Below are 13,483 nucleotides of genomic sequence, written 5' to 3'. Positions count from 1 at the left end.
CTTAAAACTGGTCCTTAAGATCATACTGAAGAATGTAAAAAAAATCCACTCTAAAAAACCACCAAAAAGTGATTATAACAGCCACAAACTAGACACAAAAACAAACTAGACACAAAAAAGGAAGTAACTACTGGGGATAAATAGTTGAGCAAAGTTAAGTGGTATTTTAATCAAATCAAAGTTGAATAAATTGACAGTACGATCTGAAGCAGAATCACACCCTTCTAGATCCGCTGAGTTCAATTGCAGAAAAGGGGGGGGGGAACCCTCTCACAGTCTAGAATTCAAATAACATTTATTTAATTTGGGGAGATGTAATGGAAACTTCAATGCTGCCTTTCCCCTGCAGCATTTCCCTTTTCCAATGCAGAAATTTTCTTACCATCCTATTTTATTTTATTGATGGGATGGATGGTTTCCTTATGAATGCAGGTCAAAATCCTTACTACCCTGAGAAGATGAGTAATGTTACATAGACTATTTATAACATTATATAGACTATTCACTGAAGACTTTCGGAAAGAAAGCACTTTAAGAGTACATGGATGAATTCTTCATTGTTTTTCCACACCTAGAGGCAACTGAAGGGAGAGGGCATGGTTACTTGTGTGAAGCAATTTCATTTTTTGGGGAAACTGCCTCCAAAATATCGCAGCTCATTCTTTCCCACACCTAGAACAAGTGCAGTCTACACAAGATTTTGAGGAGGGGGACAAGGGAAAGAGCTCTGCTAAATTTAAATGGGGATGATTGTTTGTTTTCCCTATATTTATGCACCAAAGCATCTTGCAAATTCAATAAATCTAGTCCTAAATTCAATATCAGGTTCAAAATTGGAGTTTGTATTCATGCATATATGCAATGTGCTGGGTCTTGCAGATATTCTGTATTTATTTATTCTATTTATTTATTACTTTCTATCAACGGTTCCTACGTATTAAACCAGGAGGAATGTTTTGACAATACACAAGCTCTTCCAGTAACTAACTAAATTATTTCCAGGCACTCAAACTGGAATAGAAGCTAAAGAAAGAAAAAGCATACCATGCCTATGATATACAGCACTTACAATAGAAATAACAAAGATCATCTCCAGATAAAAGACATGGTTCTGTGGTGTTCACACATTACGTATGTGGCAGTTTTGAAATCTTTACAACTCGGCCAGACATTTTCAAATGGATGGAGAGAAGTCATTTATTTTGTAATAAGCAGTAACTGTAGTGACAGGAGACTGGCTTCCAAAGGAATATCAACAAGTTGAATAATATGTAACATGTGAATCAAGCCCAAGAAAATCAAAAAGCACTAACAGTGAATGATCTCTTCATAAAACAACCAACGTAAATAAAAGGATCAGCTCAAAGGAACAATTATAATTCAATTCTAAATATAGTAATGCTGCTTAGGACTGTATTGTTTATGACCTAGACATTCAATGTTTTTTTTGCAAACTTTCCTGTTTCCTTGTGAAGGTTCTGAAGCAAATGAGCAAACATTTATTTAGTTCTCAGGCTCACTTTAAATGTGCAGCCTCAGGAAGGAATCAGTTTAACAACACATTCTTCTCGTTTAAAATGCTTTGAATTCCCTCGTGACATTCAAAAACACACTCCAAATGGCCATTCACAAAAGGGCTAGTAGAAAGTGTGAAATAATCCCAAGGCTTGTGTGATTAATGAAATCCAAACTACAAATTGATTTTGCCACCCCCTAAGCCTACCTGCTCCAATTCCTCCTTTAAAAAACAGAAACCTCAATGATGAGCACTCAGCAAAATATGACATTTTAGGAGTGAAAACTTTCCTGTTTCCATTTGATATCTGTGTCAAAAGTGTTTTTTTTAAGCCATGTTTTATTTTTCATCAAGGGATATTAACAAGCCTGCAAAAGTTAGTGTTCAGACTACCAAACCAAGAATTTTCCTGTAACACACCTCCTATACACCATTTTGGCAGTTCCTAGAACTTTCAAGGCCATATATTCAATAAGAGCATTTTAAACTACTGTATCAGAGTTTTTCAATAGATCACTTGCTTCCTAAGGACGAAAAACTGCTCATACAATCATTTCCCTAGACTCCAATATTTTAAGGCAGTGCTCCCCAACCTTTTTCAGGCCGGGGACCGGGGGGGGGGGGAAGAGGGAGAATGGCGCTCACTGCACGGCACTCACCAGCAGGTGCAACTCTCCCTCTTCCCCCCCTGGTCGCCGGGCCTCCCTCTCCCTTAGGCTTGAGCGAATTGGCCGCCGAAATGGCCGATCGCTCCTGGCACAGCGCCATGGGGGAGGGGGGGGTGAGCTGCGCCCAGTGGTGCACTGGCACTCACGCCTCCCTCCCCCCGCTGTGGGCCGATACCCAGAGTTCTGCAGCCCGGGGGTTGGGGGACACTATTTTAAGGGACATGCTACTTAATTTCATTGACTGGCAGATAACAGAGAACTACAGCAATGCACCACATCACTGGTCTCTTCATAAGTATTTCCGACAGAACCCCTATTCCATTTCACTCCAACGTTTGTTCAATTCCATCCTGTTGGCGGTCAACCATTTGAGAAAAATTAATCTGGATTAATCTCTTCCAGTATATTCATCGGACTAATATAAAGTTGATAAAATCTAATCTTCTGCTGTAAATCCATCCCAATTTCCCCCGCCCCCCCAAAAAAAATCCCCAAGCCTAAGAACACTCACACAGTTAGACTCATAGAGTTAGAAGGGACCTCCAGGGTCATCTAGCCCAACCCCCTGCAGAATGCAGGATATTCACAACTGCCTGCCCACTCGCAGTGACCCTGATTCCACATCCTTTAAGTTACTACTGAAAGACACATACAACAAATAAAGTTATGCTGGAGCACTGTGCCTGTTGCCTAGGGACACAGGCGATGTCTATTCACACCAAACTACCCAACCTACCCAAGTCCAATCTGTTCCATGTAATATTTCTGGTAAGACCTTGGAGGAGTGTGTTTCATGGCTTAAGCACACTTAACACCAACTCAAAATGGCTGTTCCACCCTAGAGCCTCCTCCTCCAACCGGTTTGCCTGTCTGTCCAGCGGCCAGCCAATTGCCTTCTGTCCCCCACCCCTGACCACCCCCCTCCAAGGCTCGGAGGCCACATATCCCTGCTGCATGTTAGCTGCCCCTGCCGGTGAGTTCCCTAACAGCTGCCTGCAGCCTTTGCAGGTCATGGGGGGAGGGAGAGGCCATCCGCAGAGTTCTTCCACTCCACCCCCCTAATCTGGCATCCTTTATATTCCTGAATGCAGTGGGCTTGGCCCCTAGTATGAGTACAATCCTATTTTTTTCCCACGGTCACAGCACTGCATCCAACCCCTCAGCTCTGGGAGAAGCTGAACGGGTAAAAGCTGACGGGTATTTCTGGAAAGCTTTGAATGACCATGAATCTCACTGGAGGCAAAGTAGAAAGGAGGGCGACAGTCCCCAGCAACCATTGTAACCACTCACCAGAATCTTGTTGAAGCTGGAGAGCCAGGGCTGAACCTGCATCCATTGTGCGCACGGTACATTCTCTTCCTACCGAGCGACAGAATCATTCTCCCCAATTCTACCTCCAATGGCAACTCTTTTCAAACTGAACAAAACAAAGTTCCCCATCATTCCCAATACTCTCTCTTGCCCCCATTTCTCTTTTACTACAAACAAATTATTGGCTTTCTTTCATTTTAGTCTCTTTTTTTTTAAGCGTACCAGCGAGAGACCTTGTGTCACTTTTCGTCCTCTGTACGTCATTTAGCACATTGCAGGCACTTGAAATCACAGGCGTAAAAATAGTAAGATATGTGGGGCTGGAAAGGGCCAGTTGGGAGGGGTTTCAGCTTTGGACCCAAATTCAGATCCCATCTTGACCTTGAAAGCCAACAGGTATTCTTGGCCCCTCTCCTCAGTCTAACCTACCTGCCAAGATTAAGTAAGGATAATAAAGGCTCTGATATAAGAAAGAATTACACACAATATTTGCAGCCTGGTTTCAGTCCCTATCAGGGGAAACAGGTTTGGGGGCCTTTAAAATCAGACTGAGCTCCTTAAAATCACTGCTGTCAGGAGAGAGAGGAATCTGTTTCTGAAGAGTAGCGTGCAAATAACCAGAATAAGCAGAACCTTTAGGCACCTGATTGTCACTGTTTTGGGTGTACACTATACAAGATGAAAATCTAACCCTCCCTGCCAAAAAAATACTCGTACAATTCCCTTCTAGAGATGAATCTCTGAATGAAAATGGAATATTCTGCAAAAATGATCATAAATATTTGCACAGCGCTAGGATTCATATCCCTGATTAAACTTGTATTCTTTTTTTTTAATGCAAACAATACATCCCATGGACATGTTGACAATAGGAATGTGCATTGGGTATATCCGTGCCGAAAAAAACACCCCTCAAAATACTTTGCTGAATACAGATTAGAGAATCTTTTCGACTACTGGGATAGTTGATACTTAATAAAGCTGAAAATATTTGCTTTTTATTCACCTATATTCACCTATACCCAACAGCTGCTGGTGGAACAGTTTAAACTTCAAAGGGTTACAAAGTTACCTTTCAGTTCTCTCTAGGGATCTTTCCGGCCTTTTGTTCTGGTTTCCAGGGCAACAAGAGGAGGGGGAATGGCAAAAGCACTTTAGGGGAACTACAGCCAATCATTGCAGTGCTTTTACAAATGGCATTGCATTACCGGGTTGTAACTTGCAAGGTTGTTAGCTTCAAAAGTGAAGTCCAACAGTAACTACCTTGCTTTCCCCACTCATTCCCCAGGGAACAAGGATGGGGGGGAGAGGGGTTTGCAAATAGGATTTCAGGTTAGGGGGAACACTGTTCTTTAGCCAATCACAGAAGTTTATTCTTTTCTGAAATTTTTCTATGCATGGGCAAAGAACATAGAAGCAAGGGTGTGAATGAGATAGATGCCATTGTTGCTGAGAGAGATTTGGAGAGTGTGCACTGGCTCTGGATTAGGCTGATGCTCTGAGCCAGATTTCTGCTGCCTGAGAGACTCTGTAGTAGACTTCAGATCCTGCCTATCTGAAGAAGACAGCAACTGGTTTGACAGCGAGCAACAGGAAGCAGGTTTGATAGATTCTTAGGGTTTAGATAACCTTCTGGCTTTGTGGCTTAATTTCTACGGAGTCCCCTTATTGTTTGAGTTTGGGCTTTAGTTCTTGGCCTTGGTCCTTCGGAGCTTCTTTGAAATTTGATTCATTCATTTATTTTCGGTTCTTTTTGCGGGGTTGGTTGGGGGATTCTTGTTTTTAAAAATCTATTATTTTACTTGAATTCTCTCTCCTTCACCATCCCTCAGTGTGTGTCCCCCTCTTTTTTGGAGTTGGGGAGGTGACTTTCTTGCTTGTTTCCTTTGCTTTCCCCCCAATTTCTTATTTTGGTCTGGTGTGTGTGTGTAGAAAGCATTGGGTTTAGGTTCTTATTGCTTTCTGTTCCATCTTAAGTCCTTCCGCCACCTATATTTCTTTTCCTTAATTTCTAGAAAGTTGTGGGGGGGGGGGTTGGGGGGAGGTACTGAGGTTCTCTGAATTGTGTTCAAGTGGGTGCTTCTACTTTCAGGCCTACTGAGGTGCTGCTAAATAGGTTTTCAGTAATAAGGGTCTGTTTTAGGAATTGTTTAACTTTTAAACACTTGTAATTAAATTTCAGCATATGGCTTTAATTTCTCCCTAACTAGGCAAGTGCTAGGAGGATATTAAAAGAGGCAGGGTTGTGTGTCTTCAAAACAGTGTTATAATAGCCTCGATTAATTTTTAAAAAGCAGCATGTGGCACTCTGAGCTTCAATAAAGGTGAAGGAAGTGCTTTTAGACAAATTTCCCTTTAGGTTGTCCTGTAGGTTTTCAATTTTCAAGGAGGGAGCTCCTGTGTTTCCATTAAGGAAATCAGGCTCGTTTCAATAGAATCCAGTGAGGAGAATTTTAATTTCAAAAGGTTTGCCATTCCCTCTAATGGATAGTTTATTAAGCCATAGTCAGTTTTCAGTATTGGGAGTCGCTAGTTCTAAAGAACTTTTTAAAAAAAGAACCTAAAAAACAAAAGAAAGGAAACAGGATTAAAACCTATACTGGGCCTTTTCTATTTTTGATATACTTCTTATATGTCTCCAGCTATTGTATTTTACAATATATATATATGTCTGACCATTGCACCAAAACACGTTTGGTCTAGGTCATTTGGCCCTTGTTTGATATTTTACAAACTGATTTTGTTTTTATGGCTATTACTGAGGCCTTCCAGTGCTTTTAACTTTCTTTGTAACCAACAAGTGTATTTCCATATATTTTAACATTTCTAGCTATTTACACATTGCATTTGTAATATTAGGTTGCACATTTATATTTCTGTCGCCTTTTTGGTGCCCAAGCAGCTACCATTAGCCAGCCAGGAGAGTCATCCTGCAACCCCCTCCAGCCCTGTCCCTGAATGTTCCACAGGAGTGCAGGCACACTAAGCATCTCAGAGATGCCTGGGGAGGTTGGGACTTGGATATCAGGGAGGGGAGTAAGTGGCAAGTAAGAGGGTCACTCACCTCATTGCCCAGACAGTTGCTGTAGACGGCTGCCCCTTCTCAATGGTCAAAGATGCTGCTGGTAGACACCTTCTGCTCACATCACAATAAGCAGGACAGTGTTGCCCACGTGGTACAAGGCTGCCAGGGGCCACGTGAAGGCACAATTGCCCTGCACTTGTCAGAGAACTGTGCATGTGATGTCTGACATCCAGACCCCAGCTCAGGCACACGTTGTGTATCTGACGATACAACTGCACACTGGTGGCAAACCAGGTGATGAAATGAGTGGCAGGCAGTGGCAGTGCCCCCAGGCCAGCTATTACCAGGCTCAGCTCCATGCTGAGGTACTTGCGGGGTGACCAATGGTAGAATGAACATGAGAGCAATGGCATTTGCAACAATGGGCACTAGTAGATTGGCACTGGCTTCTGCTGTTGGATTAGTATAGTGCAGTAGTTCTGCAGTCCTTGCAGAAGTCCGCCCATCCCTATCCCTGGTTTCTACTTCAGAGATTCTCAGATTTGCCCTTAGTCCTGTTGGCACTTCCAGAGGCCCTGGTTCTGCTGGGCACACGTTCCTGGTTCTGCTGCTGGCCTTGCAAAAAGTCCCCCCCCACACACACACACACACAAACACACACACACTTCATTTTCTACTGCAGAGATTCTCTGGGGACATTCTGTGGGGCTCGTATTGCCATCCTATTTTGCCCTCACTGGAAACAATGGAGGATAAAAGACACTGTCATTGGGTACACATAGAATTGGACCCCATGGTCCAACTGTTTGGAATCTTGGGGTTTCTTCTGAGGCAAGGATGCAGCAATTGCAAATTTGGTGCCCCTACCTCAACTCCCCCCCCCCTCCCCAACCGCTGAATATACACAGGTAGATTTGCTGTTGACTTTAATGGTGCCCATAGGGCAGGCTTTCTCACCAGGGTCTCGTGAAACCCTGGGTGTTCTTGACAGCCCTGGAAGGGTTTCCTGAATGGGTGGGAGTTAATTTTTAATATATTTGTTGAACATTTATCAGGTGATATGACCATACATGGTCATCACGATCATGGGTCATTTTCTCTGCTCTGATTTGGCATCACTTGGAGTTCAGTTTTGGGCACCACAGTTGAAGAGGGATGCAGACAAACTGAAGCGTGTCCAGAGGAGGGCAACAAAAATGAGGAGGGCTCTGGAGAACAAGATGTATGAGGAAAGGTTAGGGGAGCTTGGTCTGTTTAGCCTGCAGAGGAGACAACTGAGAGGGGATTTGATAACCATCTTCAAGTATTTAAAAGGCTGCCATAAAGAGGATGGAGCAGAGTGGTTCTCTCTTGTGCCAGAGGGATGGACCAGAACCAATGTGATGAAATTAATTCAAAAGAAATTCCATCTAAGCATCCAGAAGAAGTTCCTAACAGTTAGAGCAGTTTCTCAGTGGAACAGGCTTCCTCGGGACGTGGTGGGTTCTACATCTTTGGAGATTTTTAAACAGGCTAGATAGCCATCTGATGGAGAGGCTGATTCTGTGAAGATTCAAGGGGGTGGCAGGTTACAGTGGGTGAGCGATACAGTTGTGAGTGTCCTGCAAAGTGCAGGATGTTGGACTAGATTGACCCAGGAGATCCCTTCCAACTCTATTGTTCTATTATATGATCCCCACCCTCCCAGAAAGGACAATTATGGGCCTGGAGGGGTTGGAAAGAGGAAGGGCCCAGGTGGGCATGTACACAGCTATGCTTCCAAACTATATTCCTCATGATTGTACCACTTCTGCATTCTTCAAGCCTGAAGAATGTTTCAAGGGTTTCTCAATGGTAAAAAAGTTAAGAAAGGCTGCAATGGAACAGAAAATATTTAGGATTCCAAAATATTACAGAATCAGAATACCATACTGGTTTTAGGATTCAGGAATATCAGGAAATATTGATATTTTTCAGGTCTGAGATATCCAAATTTTAAAAAAATGATTTTTTTTACCTACACAAATACAGATTAGCTGTCTCCTAAAATTATGTAAGCGTATTCTTCTTTTCAAAACAAGGTAGATAAAGAATTGGGGAAAGACCATTTCCCCCACCTTTCAATGACACTTGAGGATGATCTGTAGTTTATGTATTACTGACTGCCAGGGAAGTAGGATGTATTATTTATTCTGGATTACTGAATACAAAGTAAAGGGGTGTTACCTAGTGAGGGAGGGATGAATGCAAGGATCTGGATGAAACCAGCATTGTGTTTTGCCAGGCCCCAATACTGTCAGATGGCTATTGCTGGATTTACAAACGTAAATGATGCTTTTATAAAATGCTACTTAAATTAACAAGAGTGTTAACAAATACAAGTACAGATTCAGGTAGAAGTTATGCAAAAATAGGAAAAGCACAAATGAATCCTTCAACGACTCATCAGAGAAATAAAAAGCGTCTAAACATGGTGCCAAAGTAAGTCATTGTAAGTGCTGGGTTCCTTCTGGTTTACACTCATAAAACCACAGAATACAGTTTTGAAAATCATTTTAAAATATAGCAAGCCCTACCAAGTTCAGCTTCTTTTGGTTTCTTCAGTGAACAGCACCCTATTCAATATTTCAGTGTTAAAGAGATAGGTATTTGGATACTTTAGCACCAGACTGAAAACAAACATTAGAATTTCATCTAAAATAAGCACTACCCTAAACTCAGCTAAGGCAGATTATGCTTGAGTCAGTCGATGGGATCTATAGGATGGGTAATTTTTTTTTAAATGCTCATAAGGTTTCCACAAGACTCTAGCCCCCAATTATTTCATTTCACTTTATGATATAAGGATTAACTGCTCTGAAACAAAATGAGTAGTTGCAACATATATTTCCTGTAGTGACTTTGGTATACAAGATCCTTACAAGGTGATCGAGCTGTTTTCCTATGTCTTTACATTTCTATTCAAAATGGGATATGTGGATGAAGAAAAGTTTATTATGTTATTGTCAGAACATCTGAGAGGGCTTCCTGAATCCTAGAGAGAACTCGGTGCACTAGGGTGTGTATATTTATTTATACCAGCCCCCTCAACATGGAAAGCGATGCAAAGCATCTTACAACATTGTTCTCTTTTACTTCGTTCTTATGCTCACAACAATGACTCTGGGAAGCAACTTAGGCTGAGAGAGCTCACAACCTAGTGACCTCCTACAACTGTAACTCCCCTTGAGCAGCTGAAGGAATCCCCTCACCATTTCATATTTTTCTACTTTCATATATTCAGTTTCCCATTAGGCCAGAGTAAGCATCAATAATCCTTTCCCACTCTTCAGGGTGTAAAGTGGTAGAAGCAACCTTCCAACCCAAGCTGTTCACGTGTTGATAAGAGCAGACAATTCAACCCAACCCCGACAATATTCCATAAAACAGAATAACCTGTGGCTGCCCATGACTATTTATTTATTTATTTGTTTTTGACATGGCAGCTTTGTTAGATGCCTTCACTGTGCTCCTGGAAGAGTGGGACGTGGCCTAACTGAATAAGCAAAACAGAACTAAATTGGTTAAACAACACTTACTCCAAGCAACCAAACAAAAAAAACCCCCTGCAAACCTTAACAAAAGAGGATTGCACGTTCCACTAAACAATGTTGAGATCCGTGTATCTGAGCCAAAACCTCACCATTCCACACCACGGAAATTATCATACAACAACAAGCAGTTAACAACCCGGGCAAATTAGAATCCCTCCTTCAACCCTTAACTGTGGGAAAATTGCCCCCTGGCCTTCAACCACCCACCCACAGGGAATCCACCAGCATGGTTAATGAGTATTACAGGGATATTAAGTACCCCCAGGATATGTACCTTTAATCCCCCTTTCCCGCTCTGAGTGGGGAGAGGAGAAAAATCACACAAGGGTACATGTAGGTGTATCCCTCCCACTTCATCATGGGGGGGGGGGATCTAAAAAAAAAAAAACCTCCCCACATCTATTAGGAGGACCAGCTCCTCCAGCCCTTAAACCCCTTTCCGTTTAGAAGAATATAATAAGTAAGGTTAATAATCCCCATTCCCCTTCTCCCCAGGGGGCTGTTTGGAGCCTGCCCACACCCAACGGCGGAGCCTAACCTTCCCATCTCTTTATCTCTTCTTCTTACTCTTATTATTATTATTATTATTATCATAATCTCTCTCTCCCCCCCTCCCTCAAGGCTCAAACCTCCCACGTATTTCACGAGACACAAAAGCAGGCGAAATGTCCCTTTCGGGCCCGAGGAGAAGCCGCCCGCCTTCCCGAGGCTTCGGGGCAGCCAGGCGGAAAACGCAACCTGTCTCCCTCCAGCGCGCCTTCCCCATCCTGAGCGGCGGCGGCGGCGGCCCTCCTCCTTCCTTCTCCTCCTTCCTCCCCACCATTTCCCCAGCCCTCCGCCGCCAGCCGGCCCAAACCTGGTCTCCCCCGAGCAGCCTCGGAGACGCCTGAGGGAGGGGGGCGGGCGGGCGAGCGGCCGTCCTCAGCCCGGGAGGCCCAACCGAGGGGAGGGGAGGGGAGGGGAGGAGGGGGGGGAGGAGGAGGGAAGGGGCGCGGCCGGGGAGGGCCGCGCTCCGCCCGGCCTCTCCACTCACGCGAGTCCCCGGCTCCGCGTTCGAGGCAAGGCCGGAATGGGAAAGGCAGCCCCCCCACACACACACACACGCCCTTTTCCATCCCCCCCCCTTTCTATCTTCCACACCCGCTCGTCTCTCCCCTGCGCCCTCAGCTCGATGCAACTTTGTAAAACGGAAAAAAAAATAAAAAAGAGGGGGGTGCAAAAGATCTTAAAAAAAAAAAAAACCAGGGCATTATTAATGCCGATGCAAGCCCCCCCCTCTCCTCCTCCCCATTGCATTCCCGCCCTGCGCGACCAATGGCCCTCCCGAGGGGCCCACGGCGGTCCCCGGGCTTGGACGCGGCGGCGGCGGCGGCGGGCGACATGCCTGTCGCTTGGGCCGGCCCCTCCCCTGCATCACCCGTCCCCGTCCCCAGTCCCCAATTGCGACCCTTCCCTCCCCCCTTGCCCGGGCCGCTGGCGCCTGCCTCGCAACGTGGGCATAATGTGGAGCTCTGCTCGCTCGCCCGCTCGCTCTTTTTAAGGCGCCATGTTTATAATCCTCCATCATATTTAAAAAAGGGGCGAGAGTGGAGGAGGAGGGGGGGACCCCACCCGGCGCGGGAGCCACGGGCGCCCCCCAAGCCGGTGGAGGGAAAGGGAGGGTGGGTGGGCTGGGCTGGGTGGGGGGCTGCGCCGGGGACCTCGGCCGGCCGGGCGGCGTCGTGTCGTGTCGTGCCCGCCCTCCGCTCGGCCCGACGGAAGAAAGTCGCTCTCACCTTGCGCTCTCGGCGGCTGCTTTTCCCGGGGCTGGAAGGGGGCGCGGGGCGGGGGGGCAGCCAGGCAGCCAGGCAGGCAGGCGAGAAGTTAAAGCGGGCGAAACTTTTTCCGTGCCTTCCGCAGGCCGCGGCTCCGTCCTCCTCCTCCTCCTCTCCTCCTCCTCCTACATATTTCCCTCGCTTTCCTCTCCCCGGTCGGAGTTTTATTGTGTCTGAATTGGCTCCCTTCGCTCCTCGCCTGTCTGTCCACACTTCTTCTCGCTTTCGGGGGGTAAACAGGCGCTTTTCCAGCACGGAGGCGCCGGATCCTGGGCGGAAGGAGCTCTCTAGTGGCGTCGGCCGGAGTTGCCGCTCGGATCCCTTTTTAAAAAATTATGATGATGATGATGATGAGGAGGAGGATTGCGAGTGGGGAAATCGGATTAAGGAAGGGAGCCTTCAGCTACTGGAACGGGGTGTTGGGGGGGGGGCCTGCCTGCCTGCCTGCCTGCCTGCCTGCCTGCCTGCCTCCATCTATCTCTCTTGCTATTATGTGGGGCCACCTGTTCTGCTGGAATGTCACATCCCTGGTCTAGGAGACATAGAAATGGGGCCGGGGGCTGGAGATGGTTTTAAATGGGGCCCCTGGGAATGGGTTGGGATTTTACACAGTATTTACTGTGCCACGGCCCGTGTCCGTGGAAGGGGCCCTCCAAACCGTGGACACGGCGTTTTGCCGTGTCGCCCTGACACACAGAATGCATTAACAATGGACCCCCTGGTTGAGCCTTGTGATTTTAACAAAAGACTCTATTGAATTGCAGCGCAAAAGAGACCGCAACGCATCCAGGTCCTCGGGCTGCACCACAAAACCCCACAATGGTGCGGGGATGGGAAGTGACCGTGGTTGTAGGGGGGCTCTGTGGTTGGATCCAGGTTTTGGGGCTGGGGCGGCACCATAAAACGTATGTGTTTTATAGTCTAGCCTGGGTATAATGATGCAACTTGTGATTTAATGGTATGTTTTAGGGAATTCCTTGGGGGGGGAATCAAAAGGATCTGTGCCTTGGATCCATGCGTTGGCACCGTAAAGCGCTAGATGTGTGGGGTTGTGGGTATGGATGTGTTATTTGAATTGGTCGGATTTTGGAAGATGACATGTAAAAATTGTAAGATCCGTATTTTCCCACCACAGTGAAACTATAGAGTGTTGGATCCAAATATAATAAATATAATAAATATAATAATAATAAATACAATAAAATGATTCTTAGTATCTAATTAATCTGTGATCTGTTGGGGATTCCGTGTAGAACAAAAACTAGGAAACCCATAAGGATCTGAGTTGATCTTCTACTTTTCCCCATGCACAGTCTATTTATTATTTACAGTATTTAGTCTGTCTTTCTTATCAAGGCTCAAGGTTGATTACACCAAGTCAATACAATCAACAGAATGGGGTGTCTAATAAACAACGTAACACGATTGGGATAGCAGAAATGTGAAACAAAACAGAAATCTGAGACAAAGCAGAAGTCTCTTCTTGAACCGTTGAGTTTGTGGGGTTTTTTTTTAAATTTTTGCACAGTTTGCAGAATTCCTTGAGAGCCTGAAAGCCAATACCTTGCATTGTCCCC

At 45.4% G+C, this 13,483-nt stretch overlaps 1 protein-coding gene across 3 annotated transcripts in view; it reads right to left on the bottom strand.

The window, feature by feature from the left end:
• ZMYND11 (zinc finger MYND-type containing 11) overlaps window positions 1-12,177 on the bottom strand; it is a 110,232-nt gene extending 98,055 nt beyond the window's left edge. The window contains exon 1 of one of the 3 annotated variants that reach the window (XM_077303487.1): window positions 11,868-12,177. The gene's annotated coding sequence lies outside the window, so the exon portion shown is untranslated. Of the gene's footprint in view, window positions 1-6,559; window positions 6,678-10,948; window positions 11,046-11,867 lie in introns of those variants that run through there. The other 2 variants (XM_077303488.1, XM_077303489.1) reach the window with 2 other exon arrangements.
• Between the last annotated feature and the right edge of the window lie 1,306 nt (window positions 12,178-13,483).

Source organism: Paroedura picta, chromosome 11, assembly GCF_049243985.1.
Source record: "Paroedura picta isolate Pp20150507F chromosome 11, Ppicta_v3.0, whole genome shotgun sequence".
Lineage (NCBI taxonomy): Eukaryota > Metazoa > Chordata > Lepidosauria > Squamata > Gekkonidae > Paroedura > Paroedura picta.
Note: the sequence above shows the minus strand (reverse complement) of the source record. Positions and strands in the feature narration are given on the sequence as shown.